The sequence below is a fragment of the Periplaneta americana genome, chromosome 6, assembly GCF_040183065.1.
Source record: "Periplaneta americana isolate PAMFEO1 chromosome 6, P.americana_PAMFEO1_priV1, whole genome shotgun sequence".
In the NCBI taxonomy this organism is placed as follows: Eukaryota; Metazoa; Arthropoda; class Insecta; order Blattodea; family Blattidae; genus Periplaneta; species Periplaneta americana.
The window spans coordinates 104,207,871-104,223,335 of record NC_091122.1 but is presented as its reverse complement, the minus strand read 5'-3'; the positions used below and the strand labels follow the sequence as shown (position 1 = coordinate 104,223,335).

The 15,465-nt window shown below is 37.0% G+C and overlaps 1 protein-coding gene across 4 annotated transcripts in view; it reads right to left on the bottom strand.

Annotated features, from left to right (window-relative positions):
* Positions 1-15,465, bottom strand: part of LOC138701601 (GDP-D-glucose phosphorylase 1) — a 114,530-nt gene that overhangs the window by 63,922 nt on the left and 35,143 nt on the right. The window contains exons 8-9 of one of the 4 annotated variants that reach the window (XR_011332628.1): positions 8,391-8,548; positions 2,346-8,187 (exon numbers count right to left, since the gene is read on the bottom strand). The exons of 1 other annotated variant lie outside the window; for it this stretch is intronic. The gene's annotated coding sequence lies outside the window, so the exon portion shown is untranslated. Of the gene's footprint in view, positions 1-2,345; positions 8,188-8,390; positions 8,549-14,541; positions 15,462-15,465 lie in introns of those variants that run through there. 2 more of the 4 variants (XM_069828659.1, XM_069828658.1) reach the window with 2 other exon arrangements.

Genomic DNA, 15,465 nt, shown 5'->3' with positions numbered 1-15,465 from the left:
TTCCCTGGCCATGATCAGACTGTGAGAAATCGTTTAAGGGCCGCCAATTTGAGATCTCGACGTGCCATTCCTAGGGAAGTTCATAAGGAAGAGCATATAGAGGAGCGTTTAGTCTTTGCAGTGGGAAATGGTGATCGGGATTGGAAAAGAGTAATCTTTTCTGATGAAGTCACCTTTTCTACTACAAAGGAAGGATCCATTCTTGTATATCGTCCTCCTGGTAACCGATTAGACCACAGATACGCTACCATGCGTGCCCGCAGTGGTAGAGTATCTGTGTTGTGTTGGAATTCTTCAATTTCAGCAGGATAATCATCCAGTCCACACATCTCAATTGATTCGGGACTAGTTTGCGAGGAGACAGGATATTGAATTGATTGACTGGCCTCGTCGCTGTCCGGAACTGAACCCTTTAGAGAATATGTGGGCACAAGTAAAGAAGCATATGCGGAAAAATTGGCCCAATCCCTCTCCAAGACACCCTGATGATTTGTGGAAGCTCGTCCATGGTCCCTGGGATGCCGTGACTGAGAACAGTCAGTATTTGAAAACACTAGTCGATTCCATGCCCACTCGACTGCAAGATGTGATCGACATGGGAGGAAGATGGCCTAAATATTGTTGAATCGTGGCTTTTTTTTTTTGTTTTTTTTTTTTTAACTTTTAATTATTTTAATTTTTTAAGGCAGACGCCTGTAAGTTTGTTTTGTTTATGCCACGAAAGATATTTTTGTTGAGAATATAATCTTTCTTTCCATTTGCAACCATAATGTCATAATAAATAATGACACAGTCATGGCATAATACATTCATGAATCTGATGTTAATTACTAAAACAGTCATAAAAGAAACAGAAACAATTATATTTTCTCTCTCTCCTAAAAAAACATAAAAAGCATTAAGTTGTGTTCGAACGCACGACCTTACGAACACTTGCCTGAAACGCTACCATTACGCTACAGATTAACACGCAAAAAAATTTCATTCTGACTGTAGATATCAGGCCACATGGTCCAACAACATGTAACATCACCTGTCTCCGAATTGTAGCATAGATACCCGAAGGGAACGTTTTGTCTAGAGAGCGGCCACTTTTTCTTTTGACAACTGTACAAGTTATTATTTTTCTTCAAGAAAATCACAATTTATATAATTAACTGTTTACAAAAGTTACAATTTTTCAGCCTACATTTACACTCCATCACAGTAAAGAGAGAAAATATGCTAAAATTGTATCGTAACCTGATTTCCAATCTGTCTTTTTTAAATAAAAACTTGTACCATAATTACATCTAAGTCATGGACCAAAATTAACTTTATTGTTTCTATAAGCATATAAGTGCGTGCAAGTTCTTCTGTTGCAGTAGAAAAAAGTGATTTTAACATAATTAGCTCGCAATTCGAAAACTTAAAATTTTGCAATCCAATTCAAGTTATTCAATCATTAGATTTTTAATAATAATAATAATAATAATAATAATAATAATAATAATTATTATTATTATTATTATTATTATTATTATTATTATTATTATTATTATTATTATTGGCAGAGTTACGGCCACAGGGCCTTCTCTTACACTTACTTACAAACTTACAAATGGTTTTTAAGGAACCCGCAGGTTCATTGTCGCCCTCACATAAGTCCGCCATCGGTCCCTATCCTATGCACGATTAATTCACTCTCTATCATCATATCCCACCTCCCTCAAATCCATTTTAATATTATCCTCCCATAACTGTGGCGTGCCAGAGAATCAGTCCCATTCCGAGGCTTATTGTATGGATTCGTAACAAGCTGTTTTTACGGTGATGGGTTGTTAGCCCTTCGCCCAACTCCCAAGCTGGAGGACCACCCCTTATCGGCTGTCCATGACTGCTTATTCAATATATTCGCAGCTACCCTCCAAATCTGGAGGCCGTCTCCTCTATCCGCAACCTGAGGACGCACCATGCCGTGGTGATAGGGACCCACAATACATGGTCTCTTACACTACAGTTAGTAATAATGAAAAGTTATGCAATATATTAAGTACATTGGTTTGGTTGAGATACAGCGTTTTTCTTTTGAAAACTAATAACTTTCAAGAAAACAACTTCAAAATTTTAATACAAGGCAAAAAAAAAATCGAACTTTTCTTCCATATGAATCTTCTCAATGGAGTGTTTGCATGAGTTTCTTAGGAATAGCAAAATATAAAAATTTGAAATCACTTGTGAAAACTAAAGCACTCAACCAGGCCCAACAGACTAATTTTATTGCTATTTTTGCAACAACCACGTTCTTTTCCAACAGAATCTGTTATATTTGATCCAGAGATATAACTTTTTTGTTCCCTATTTCCATATGTGTTTGCACGGATTACGTTTATATAGGAGGGGATGAGACCTTCATTATTTATTTATCAGATTAAAAAGGCATGTATTATAAGTAAAATACTGGCAGCAGAATTAAAATCGTTTTAACAAGTGCCATGGATTAGATTTAGTGTTCCAACGTAAAAATAAAATTAACTTGACTGCAAAACTACGGATCAATGATCTGCACTATAGGCATCTCAAGTTGGTTTGCACATGTCTTCTTAAGCTGGGAGTTCCAAGGTAGGCTAAGGTTTCTTGCTTCTCTCTTTTCATACAACAAAACCATACATTTTGTAGATTCATTTTTCAATTATGTGATCATACATTATGATGAATAAAGATTGCAAAAAAGAAAAAAAAAAAAAAAAGGACGCAAATGTCACTTACTCAATTATTTAGGGGTGCAATTTGATAACAGATTACAATTTAACAAAAATTCTTTCTTTTACAAATACTTCTAACATTTGAAACACCAGAATAGTTTTCAAGATTTACATAAATATTCACTATTTAATATGAGACAGTTTAATGGCTTTTAAGCAAAAATATAGATCATTAATATTAAATATTGTACTTGGGTAATGAGTAAAGACACAACTTGTCCAGTTTTGTAAGACTAGACATAGCATCTTTTGTTCATTCCAAAGGATTTCCGCAGCTTCACAAATACATTCCTGCAGTACTTCAGCACTGGAGACTTATCTTGTAAACACTGCTTTTCATGTCACCCAATAATTGTCCGAGAAGTTGAGGTCAGGAGAGACAACAGTGCACCTTACAGGTACAAAGTATCCAATCCACTTCTCCAGACCAATGACGGCTCGTGCTGGATAAATAAGGTGAAGGCCAATAGAATTCTAGGTAATTTCCCGGAATCGATGGATGGCCATGACGTCACTGATGACGTCGCGAACATTTTTGTAAGCTATATGGTGGCTATATTGGATTAATGTAATATATTCATCACTTTCTTAAATTTTATGAAAATCACAGCATATAATATATATAATGCAGTGCAGTTTCAGTTTTGTGATAGCAGTAGTTATTGCACAGCGCTAGGAGAAAATGGCTGCACTGATATTGTCTCCCGTTAACTGCGAGATTCTTGAGTTATCCGATTTCTGCACGCTCAGAAGCAATCTCCAGCAGAGATCCATCGCCAATTGTGCAATGTGTATGGACCCGACATTATGGTCAGATGATGGTGCAGACAATTCACTGAAGGCAGAACTAATGTGTACGACGAAGACCATAGTGGCCGACTGTCCCTGGTAACGCCAGAACTGACGGAAAGTGTGCGGCAACAGTTTTGCACCAGATGTCTCGCTCACTGCTGCACTAAATCGTCTCCTAGTGGCTTGGTTTTCGGAAAGTGTGTGCAAAATGGGTGCCAAAGCTGCTGACAGGTGAACACAAAACGAAATCTCTGGCCGCAGCATTGACATTCCTCCAGCGGTATGCAGAGAAAGGTGACGAGTTTTTCTCGACAGTGTTTTGCCACTGGGGATGAAACATGGGTTGCATGCCACACCAGAAACAAAACAACAATCTATGCATTGGTGACATAGTGGTCAACCTGTGAGGCCCAAATTCAGGCAGACAATCTCTGTAAAAAAATCATGTGCACTGTCTTCTGGGATCGACATGGTGTCTTCATGTGCGAGTTTTTATCGCAAGGGGAAACTGTTAATGCTGAACGGTATTGTCAGACATTGCGAAATCTGAGGAGGGCGATCCAGAAAAAGAGATGTGGAATGCTGACAAGAGGCTTTACACTTTTCCACGACAATGCACGACCCCATACAGCCAACGCCACACAGAATCTGTTGCTTCAGTTTGGATGGGAGATCTTCGACCATCCACCCTACAGCCCCGACCTCGTGTCAAGTGACTTTCATCTCTTCTGTCTCATGAGGAAGCTTTCTGGCAGGAAAACGTTTCCACAACGACACTGAGATACAGACGGCAGTGACTTCATGGCTCCAGACGTTGGCGGCAGACTCCTATGACACGGGCATACAAACTTGATGCACCGGTATGATAAATACCTCAATAACGGTGGTCATTAGGTAGAGAAGTAGCCAGTGAATCTCTGTAAATAGTGCAATAAATATTTCTTACTTATTGATGTTTTTGTTTTCTTTATAGACCATTGGAACTTACTTCTTGGATGAACCTCGTATTCTGGTAACACGTTTCGAAGAAAATCAAGATACCGTACTTCATTAAGATGGCTATCTAAAACAACTGGCTCAATGAGTTGGTCATCAACAACACGCACTACATGTTAATTGAAAAACAGTGTTGAAAATTTGTTTCCACAGTAGTGTACGGATTTTCATCTGCCCATTAGCAATGATCCACTGACAGAATTCTTCCCGGTTGGCATCATCTCCTACATGCAGATGTTGTACACTCTGCTGATGACATAGATACAGACCTTGCTCATGTACTGTGTGCATGACCCGTATTTGTGGAATACCAAGCAGTACAGTAATTCTTCTAGAGTTAGTACTTGCACTGCATTCTAATGTTTGAAGAATGTTCTCAACTTCATTAACATTTTGTTGGTTGGGATGTTCAGATGCAACATGGACGCTGGGAAGAGTACCACACTCACGCAATGTATCAAACACCTTGTTACACATCCTTCTATCTGGAACTCTGTGATTAGGAAATCGTCGCAGGTACTCTCGAACAGTGGCTCTCGAATTTCCAGTCGAAAAACCATAGACAAAGATCATGTTGGCATACTATACATGTATGAAAACCCTACACTGAACTGCATTGAATGTATACGTAACAAATGTAGTAGCCTACTGGAGACAGCTAGACTTGCAGGACTCTTCACCCCACCGCTACACTGAACTGCACTGAATGTACATGTAACCAACTGTAGTACACTAGTATAACCACTACAGGACTGAAGACTTGAGGTAAACTGCTGGACTTGCAGGACTCTTCACCCCACCATGTGCAAGTGAAGTGCGCATTGAAATGGCCAATAAAGGCAATACTACAACCAATGTCGTTTTGGTTGCGTCTGCATGTAAGTGGTGATGAAGAACATGAGACTGACATCCGTGATTTTTAAACAGCTGTATGTCAGATATTGTTAAGAACAGGCCACATGTTCATATAAACATTTTGTTCAGAATCACCAATATTATCTATCACCCCTCACACCACGTACCTTTCCTCCTGACTCATCCTGTATTTTAAATCAATTTTAGAACATGCAACCAAATACTGTAGAGAGCTAATATTGGAAAGCAACGGGATTAACATGGTGTCAGGCGGCGACACAAGAACATTAGCGCTGTCTAGCAGCTTGGTTTGAACAATTCTTCCAATATGTATTGCTTCAAAAACCGTACAAAGCTCTCTACAGTATTTGATTGCGTACATATATAGGAGGGGTTGGGAGGAATTGTGGCAGGCCTATATAATATTACATGAGAGCTAAAGAAATCATTACAGAACGGTCAGATTTATATTCTCGTTAACTTAATTGTCATAACTATTGAAAGAACATTATGATGCTAATAATAATATTGTAAGATGTTTTAAGAGAGATCTGACATTAGTGAAAAACAACATTAAACCTACAGTACATACTGCTTAATAATTGTCCCATTAGCTCTCTATTCTCCAGATTACTGATGCATTACTTTTTTAGCCTTTCTGTTCTTTCTTCCAGTCACTGTTCTACAACTTATTCTGTCACATTCATTTTTTACAAAACAATTCATCATTACGTTAACAAACTTATTAACGAAAACATGTTTACAATCTTTACATACTGAATTAGTTTGATCTATTTGTTCAAAAATAAGGGCCATCAACTTGGTTTTCACATCTTGTCTGCTTGATGAAAGAATTTTTCTGAAGTGTGTGTGAAATGTTGATCGAATAATTCGTAGATAAAGAAACTGAATAACTTGTGGGAATTAGAAAATTATCACTGCCATACTTTTTATTTGGAATGTGCTGATAAATGCCTGTCAAGTTTTCAGATTTGAAACTAGCTAGTTCCAGTTTGTACGTCTCATGTGGTATTCTGCTACAAGCCCAACCTGTCACATATGTTAGTGCATTATCTGGAATCATACACTGATCATGACTGTCCTCAACTTCAGCGGTTACTACAAAACTGTTTTCTGTTGCTGGATAATCACTGCAGATTCTAAATGAACTTCCTTCAATCTCCTTCTTCGTAACTAAAAAGTCACTGACTTCAATTTCACAGTTGCCTTTTTCTAAAGATGTTAAGAGCTGGCAGCTCATAAGCCCTCTGACAGCAGACTTGAATTTACAGCTATCAGGGGTAATGTTATATTATTACCACCCTTAGAACGCACGACAGAGAAAATATTTTCAAGACAGTCTTGCATTGTACATCTTGTAAGCAGAAACCGAAAGTTAAAATTTTGTTGCAGATCTTTCCAGAAGTGACGTAGCGCTATTATATCTTGTATCCAACCCTTAAAGCAAGGAAGGTTTGTCTTTTTTCCACTCAGAATTTTCAGTTTTGAAAACAGACTTTACAGTTTTTGTAGAGTCGTCCAATGACAAGAAGTAGTTTGTAAAGCCCTGCATGAGGGTTTAGCATCGTTCATGATCGATGAATTAAAACAGTCAAATCCACGATCCATTAGCTCTATAAACCAGCTGTTTAAAGAGCTTCTTCAGGTAGTGAATGAAACGACACGTCATGGGTTTTTATGGCCCTGCTGACAGAATGGCTTAGCACCTGTGCAGTCAGACAAACCTTCATGGGCGAAAAAGGTGGAAGTTCTATATGTTTCTGTCTCATCCTTGGGCATAATCTAGGATTCGTATCTTTATCCTTATTATACAGTTCAGCAACATTGCCACTTGTATTCCTCATCTTTGTACGAAAGGTCATGCAGCGTAAAGTTGTTTCGTACTGCCTTTAGGAGATGTGATGTTTCATGAAAGAAATACACAATTTCTCATCTATTTCAATAAATGGTTTATCAACCTCGCATTCCAATAAATTTCTCATTCTAATATTACTGGCTGCCTGATCGCTAACGACTACTTTAGGAAATTAATCACATTTCCTAACCTCGCGGATGGCTTCGGAAAGAAGATCCTTTAGAACATCACCGGGTGTGGAATTATTAGATAGAAGATATCTTATTATCTGCTTGTAGTTGGTTTGCAAGCTCCTAATCATAAATACTAAAGCCTGATTTGCGGGTTTCAATTCTTCACTTTTTGTTTGATTTTGACTCTCGTCCGGTCCAAATTCTATAAAGCCATCGAATAAATCTGATTTTGCATTATACGAGAAACTTTGTTTCAAAAATATCTCGTCAAGTACAATGGAAACAACTCTCTTAGCTGGTGTCAGACTTTTCGATTTTATTTTAAGAAGTTGCATTATTGTCTCATTGAAACCTGGACCAACACCCAATTGTTGCAGCCAATTATGTAAAGAGGGAATAGTCAGCAGATAGAAAGTTTTCCTCAAGTATCGATATACATTCGGCGAAGCATAATGCAATGCCAGTGCGACATTTTTGTCATATTCGGTATATCGCCTTTCCATAAATTTTCTTTTTCTTAGCTTCAACTGAGATTTAAGAAATGAATCTTCTACCAGTGATTGAACACGTTCAAAAGATGAATGAGTTTTTTTCAATTTCTGTAGGCCTATGTCAACTCTTAGGGTTTGAATGAGTTTCCTTTGTTTTGACATACTTTTCTGCGCATTTCTTAGTTTGTGAGTAAGAAATTGTATTTTTTTCTCAGACGAATTTTTTTCTCTTTTAGGAGTTCTAGCATTCTCCAAATCATCTGTAACAAGATAAATTTTGCACTTTATAAGGCTTACAGTATTATATTTCAAAACATTTTATATTGTAATTATATTTGCTAGCAAATAATAATCACGATATTAGGGCCAGGAAAATAAAAATACAACCATCAGGGCTTACATAAAAGTTTGTGACTTTGTAGAATGCATAGGTTGTATTAGAATAGGTAATACTGTATCTTACTTTTGTTAGGATCTATTTCAGGTAGTTCCAGACAAAGGGATGTGTCCTCTGGTAACGATACACTTTCTGTGAACCATTTCTTTGGACTGCATCTCTTTGTTTTGTCTATTTCTCCTGGCACAGAAAGACAAAGGGAAGGAACAGCATTTTTCTTCAACCTAAAGAGTTATTTACATATAGGCCTATGTATGTGTATACAATATTATATATATATATATATATAAAGTAAGAGTTTATAATGATTTTTACTTTGTTTTTATTTTTACGACAGACCGCTTACCCTTGACTATTTAGATTCGGGTTTCGGAAGTCTGACTGCTGAAAGTGTTTGGCGCAGATACGATGAGACTTATATAAGTGTTCGGATCCTCCTTTCTTAAACACCTCATCTAGATCTGATCTACTGGATTTTTTAACCCACTGAGCACAATTGTGAGAGAATATACACTATAATTAATTTTTGACAGTATAATTATGAGCTTTGTATTAACTGTATTACCAGCAACTTAGTGACAAAATTATGAAGTTAACGACCCTGGTAAAAACATGTAGAGCCTAATTTACAACAACAACAAGTTAGAAATAACAACGATTCTGTTATTCACAGCTTTTTTGTATGGTTACTGTCTGCCTTCTGTAAATTACATTAAATATTTTAGAATACAAGAAAGACTACCAAACATTAAATACAGTATGTATGTGAAAGGATTAAACTTATATATTTCTATTGTAAGGGAATCTGAAAAAAGACACTGCTCCTCGTTGCCAAGTATAATTCTTACAATGAAACACTGTACAAACAACGCCTGCTTTACACTCCATCACATCTTCTTATACAGGCAACTATTCTTACTTCTAGCTTGCTGCAGGCAACACAAGAAAAATGTTTCGATTCTCCTCTCGCATGGCCAACCCTCTCTTCAACTTATTCAAACCTTTCCGCTTGGAGCACTGTTAGTCGATGTCGCACATATGAGAGTCAGCTTTCCGGTATTACTATCTATAGTATTTGATGCAACTTCCAATATACAGTAAAGCCATACAGCTACGCATAAATCAAAGCAATATTCTGTTGGACAGAAAACTTACAACAATCCAACACCACAAATAAATCCATAGGGATAAAATTGTTTCTTAGATTGCTTTCAAATCTTTTATCTTACACTTCGCTCCACAATCTACACAAGTCTTCACACACAATGGAAGAATAATTTCAATTCCATCTATCGACCCATCAAACATAATAACGCCATCTTACACGTAATAACTTACGTCACGCTCACACACCCAGAGGGGATGACATCATAGTTTCCATTGTTTCTATGAAATTACGGAATTTTCTATTATATGTGGGTTGGAACTTTAATACTGGCAACACTGCTGTGGAAGCAAAACGAGACGAAATTAATTATTCTCACTTGTACCATATGTTAGTCTATGTCTAACCTACCTATAGTAAATGAACTTTCCCTTCCAACTCAAAGCGCATGTGCTGTGGCAAGAAGGTGATCTTGTGCAATTTACCGATGTGCTGTTAGACACAGATCAACTTCATACAAAACGTAAGTTAAGAAGCGATAGAATTATCGCATACGACTGTGCTGCATATTCTAAAGAATCACCTGAGAATGAGGACAACTGCATCATGGTGGATTGTGCTTCATGGGATATGGGCCAGATCGTACGAAACTCAACTTAAGCACAAATACAATGAGTGGGGTCATTACGGGTTACCACGCAAAACAAAAGTTCGTCATATCCCTACCAATGTGAAAGTTATAGTGATTCTTGTGTACAAATGTGATGGCGTCATCCTAACACATACCATACTGCAAAGACAGACTGTTGATGCACAATATTTCCGTCATTTTTTGGAGCATAACCTGAGACCAGCATTGTGAAAGAAGCAGCAACACTCTTTGCAGAACTCTGCCATCATTTTGCAGGATAATGCTCAGGTGCAAGTGGCACACCTTGTAGCTCATCTGTAATATCGCTGGGGTTGGGAAGTGCTTTTCCATTCACCACATTCATCGGACTTAAGCCCCTGTGATGACTTGATCCCAAAGATGAAGGAACCACTTTGTGGCATTCGATTCCGCACTGTTCCCGAGATTCTGCAGGCAGTAAATCGCTCCTTCAGAAACATCAAGAGAAGAGGCACTGCTACAGAGATATGACTTCCACATTGCTGGCAACGAGTTGTTGACAATGTTGGTGACTATACTGAAGGACTGTAGAAGTTTCACTTTTGTATGAGTAATAAATAAATAGTTGCCCTATTAAAGTTCCAACCTTGTTTTAAATTGAATAATAATTATGTACTCAACTTTTCATCTCTTACATATTCATTGATGCATTAAGAAATGCAATCAATTATTTCATTTTGAATCGTTTTAGATTATCCAGAGAAAACAGGCCTAATTTTTTCATAGTGATTTATAATTCCCAGAAGACTTTTCGAAATGAGGAGGGCCAATAATTCTTTGAAATTCCCCCTGTTCTGAGATGAAATACTCTTATCATGACTGCGAAATGCCAACTCCCGCTTGTCTAGAAACAATAGGCCCTACCGCATCAATTACGGTGTGCATTACCATCTATTTAAATGTATGTTTTCATTAAATTAAAGTGACTATAAACCTCACATTTATTTGAATAATCAAGAAATTCAGTACAATCCAACTCCAAAGATCCTAGGATTACTTTTTGATGAAAAACTTTTATGGAAAACACATTTAACCAATGTTGCTTCACAGTGCCTACAATGATTAAATCTCTTGAAGATCACAACAAATAAGGAATGGGGATCAGATATCACGACAATGCGTGTTTTATAATGCTTATATACGACCAAAATTGACCTATGGATGTGAAATATGGGGAGGAGCATCAGCAATTCCTCTATAAAAAATTTATGTTCTTCAAAACTCAGCCTTAAGATCATGCCTAGGAGTACCAAAAACTACATCAACTGTTGTCCTAGAAATTGAGTGTAATATTCAACCAATCAGACACTATGTATTACAAATGGATCTAAAAATATTCAAACTGTCAGATAATATCCTGTGTAATTTCTATAAAATAAACAAAGAAGAAATACCAATCTATATCACAGACACACTCATTGTTAAAACTCCAGTTGTGAACGAAATTCCTCCATGGAAATGGGTAATTCCAAAACATAGCATACAAATTCCAGGAATTCATTTCAAAAATGATCCTCCATTCATTCTTAAGTTAGATGCCACGGAATTACTCTGCAGCACATATAAGGATCACCTTCAAATTTATACTGATGAATCTCTAAATCCTAATAATGGGACATCAGAAGCAGAGTATTACATTCCAAAATATCAAGAAAGTTACTCCATACCATGTTCATCCTCTTCCAGTCTTGACACAGAATTGCTAGCTATTCATGCTGATCTTCAGTGTATTGCTCAAATTTCTGAAAAATCTATTTACATACTTACCGACTCCAAGGGAGTTATATTCAATAAAATTAAATATGTACCAAACCTATATGCACATAAAATTATTACAATTCAGAAACAACTAAGTAAACTAAAAACACTCTAAAAGGAAATAACATTTCAATTTCAAAAACGCATATGACTCAGTTAAGAGAGGAGTTTTATATAATATTCTTAATGAATTTGGTATTCCCAAGAAATTAGTTTGATTAATTAAAATGTGTCTCAGTGAAACTTACAGCAGAGTCCGTATAGGCCAGTTTCTATCTGATACTTTTCCAATTCAATGCGGGCTAAAGCAAGGAGATGCACTATCACCTTTACTTTTTAACTTTGCTCCAGAATATGCCATTAGGAAAGTTCAGGATAACACAGAAGGTTTGGAATTGAACGGGTTACATCAGCTTCTTGTCTGTGCGGATGACGTGAATATGTTAGAAGAAAATCCACAAACGATTAGGGAAAATATGGAAATTTTACTTGATGCAAGTAAAGCGATAGGTTTGGAAGTAAATCCCAAAAAGACAAAGTGTATGATTTTGTCATCTAATCTGCTGTCAAAAAATCTTAAAGTTAGAATTTGTAAAACAGTTATATTACCGGTTGTTCTGTATGGTTGTGAAACTTGGACTCTCACTTTGAGAGAAGAACAGAGATTAAGGGTGTTTGAGAATAAGGTTCTTAGGAAAATATTTGGGGCTAAGAGGGATGAAGTTACAGGAGAATGGAGAAAGTTACACAACGCAGAACTGCACGCTTTGTATTCTTCACCTGACATAATTAGGAACATTAAAACCAGACGTTTGAGATGGGCAGGGCATGTGGCACGTATGGGCAAATCCAGAAATGCTTATAATGTGTTAGTTGGAAGGCTGGAGGGAGGCCGAGACGTAGATGAGGATAATATTAAAATGGGTTTGAAGGAAGTGGGATATGAATGATAGAGACTGAATTAGTCTTGCACAGGATAGGGACCAATGGCGGGCTTATGTGAGGGCGGCAATAAACTTCCAGGTCCCTTAAAAGCCATTTGTACGTACGGATACCTAGTCATTGTGGTATACCTGGAAACAAGAAATTCGATAATATTGCAAAACAGGCAACATAATTGCAACCAAGATCTCTTCAAGTGATATCTCTGTCCTGTGCTTTTGCTTCCGTAAAAATCTCATTTCATAAACCTATGGCTCAACAATTGGCTCTCTTCTGACAAAGGAAAAATTTTACAGTCCGTACAAAAGAAACCAAATGACCTGGAAATGTACAAAAACTTGCCCAGACACGTTCAAACATTTTTAACAAGAGCCAGAATAGTCACATTGTCACACAATTGTACCTATACCGATTTCACTTTCTGATAATCCTACTTGTCTGTGGTTTAATAATCATGATGAAGATCTGGAACACATTCTTCTAAACTGTCCATCCATAAACCACAAAAGTAGTAAATTAAAATCATCAGTACCAGTTGCAGAAGACACAGCCCTGCAGTATGTATTGACTACACCCCAACTCTGGCTACTAGCAACAGGCATCTATAATGAACACCAATCAAAATACTCCACATTTCTCATGAAAAACAAAAGCTGAATAGACTACAGTGGACTTTATGTTGTCAGCAAACAGCTGGATACATTAAGAAGATTGATTATGATGATTAAACTGACTTACATATAATCTGGCACCTTCCTTCAGTGTATCCGCAATGGTGTTCATGTTCTTCTGCAGCACTTTTAATTGTAAAATACATTTAATGTGTTCAGCTGAATCTGCATGGCTGTTAAGACTGCAACTGACATTTTTGAAGTTGCAAAACTCCAAGTGAGTTTCTTGTTTCCCAGAAGAAGACAAGGCCAGCAGTATAATTTCTCGTTACAGTGACTTCCACATAAACAGTCGTAAATGGTATACTAATGGTATACTACAAATCCAGAAACTGAATATTGTATGACCAACCACTACTTCACTTTTTTTCACAGTTATATTAATGTTGTTGTTGTTTTCTAATGCCAGGCGTTTGACAATAAAGTCATTTGACCTCTTGCACTCCAATATTTTTCAAAGATATTATCATGACCAGCCACTGAAGCACAGATTTTGAGGTGTTCCGAATCCATTTCTTGGTTTGAGTTGCACAATGGGCAGTTAGGAGACTGATATATTCCAATTCTATGCAGGTGTTTGGCCAAACAATCATGGCCTGTTGCCAATCTAAATGCAGCTACAGACGATTTTCGTGGTAAATCGGGAATTAACTGTGGATTTTGATGCAGGGAGTTCCATTTTTTCCCTTGGGATTGAGTTATCAAATTTTGTTTGTTGAAGTCTAAGTATGTAGATTTAATAAATCTCTTCACAGAGTAATACATAGATTTAGTAACAGGTCTGTAAGTAGCAGTGCTGCCCTTCTTTGCTAAAGCATCCGCATTCTCGTTTCATTAATGTGAGGTGTTGGTTTGTCACAGTTTAAGATATCTCGTTTATCTTCTGTAGAATAATGAGAGAACAGTATCTCCAAAAGATTACACACTAAATTGTTTAATGGATTTATGTTTTCGTCGTATTAATACAATTGCTAACACCTTAACACTTCACTGCACTTGCCAAGACAAAGAATATGTGTAGACTAAAAACAAAGTCGTAAGTCAGCAAGCATGAAAGATGTACAATGTAGATTCAAATTTTATGCTTCCTTTATTACAGAGTACTCAAAATATTTCAAAATCTACACAAATCATAATATTCAAGAGATGCAAACGTTAAAACATACCGAAATATATATACATTATATCTTAAATTTAAACAATATTTGAAGGGCTTGGAGCAATAACAAGACAAGTCACACTTTTACTTAAAGTGAGGTATTTGTATTAAAATGTGGAGGGAAATTTCCCATACAATCTGTGAAAACAATGTCATGATTCCTCAACACATGGCATTACCAGTCAGTAAGTTCTTGTATTGCCCAATAGATTATATTTATCAGTTTCTGTGATAGAACATAATACGTCACAAGAAGATAGTAGAACCCAATAGACAAAGACTGTTGTTTAGAAGGAAACTTTTGATAATAATGCTGATCTTAATAGTGAAATTGAAAATGGAAGTTCACAATTTGATGACCATTATATGGACAAAGATTTTATTCCATCAGAAGCAGAATCATCATCATGTAATGAGGTAAGCTTACTATTAATATTAATTTGTGGCTTGTCACTTTCTTGTACAAAAAATTTTCAATTCTTATAAGAAGAAAAATAAACTGTGAAAAATTAATGTAAAAATCCATGGTGCTACAGCCCTGAAGGGCCAAGACTGACCAGCCAGCTGCTGGCCTCACGTCCACATGCCGAAGCAGAGGTGGACGATCATCCAACCAGTATGGAGATATCATGTGGTTAGCATGGTGATCCCCCAGCCGTTATAGCTGGTTTGCGAAACTGGATTTTCGCTGCCTATCGTAGCTCCCCAACTGCATCACAATGCTGTGTGGGCACCGGTCCCATACTCTGGTCGAAGTTTCATGAGAAAATTTCTTCCCCCATAGGGACTCGAACTAACGCGTATTCTGTAACACAAGTCCTAGGCAGGACGCCTTA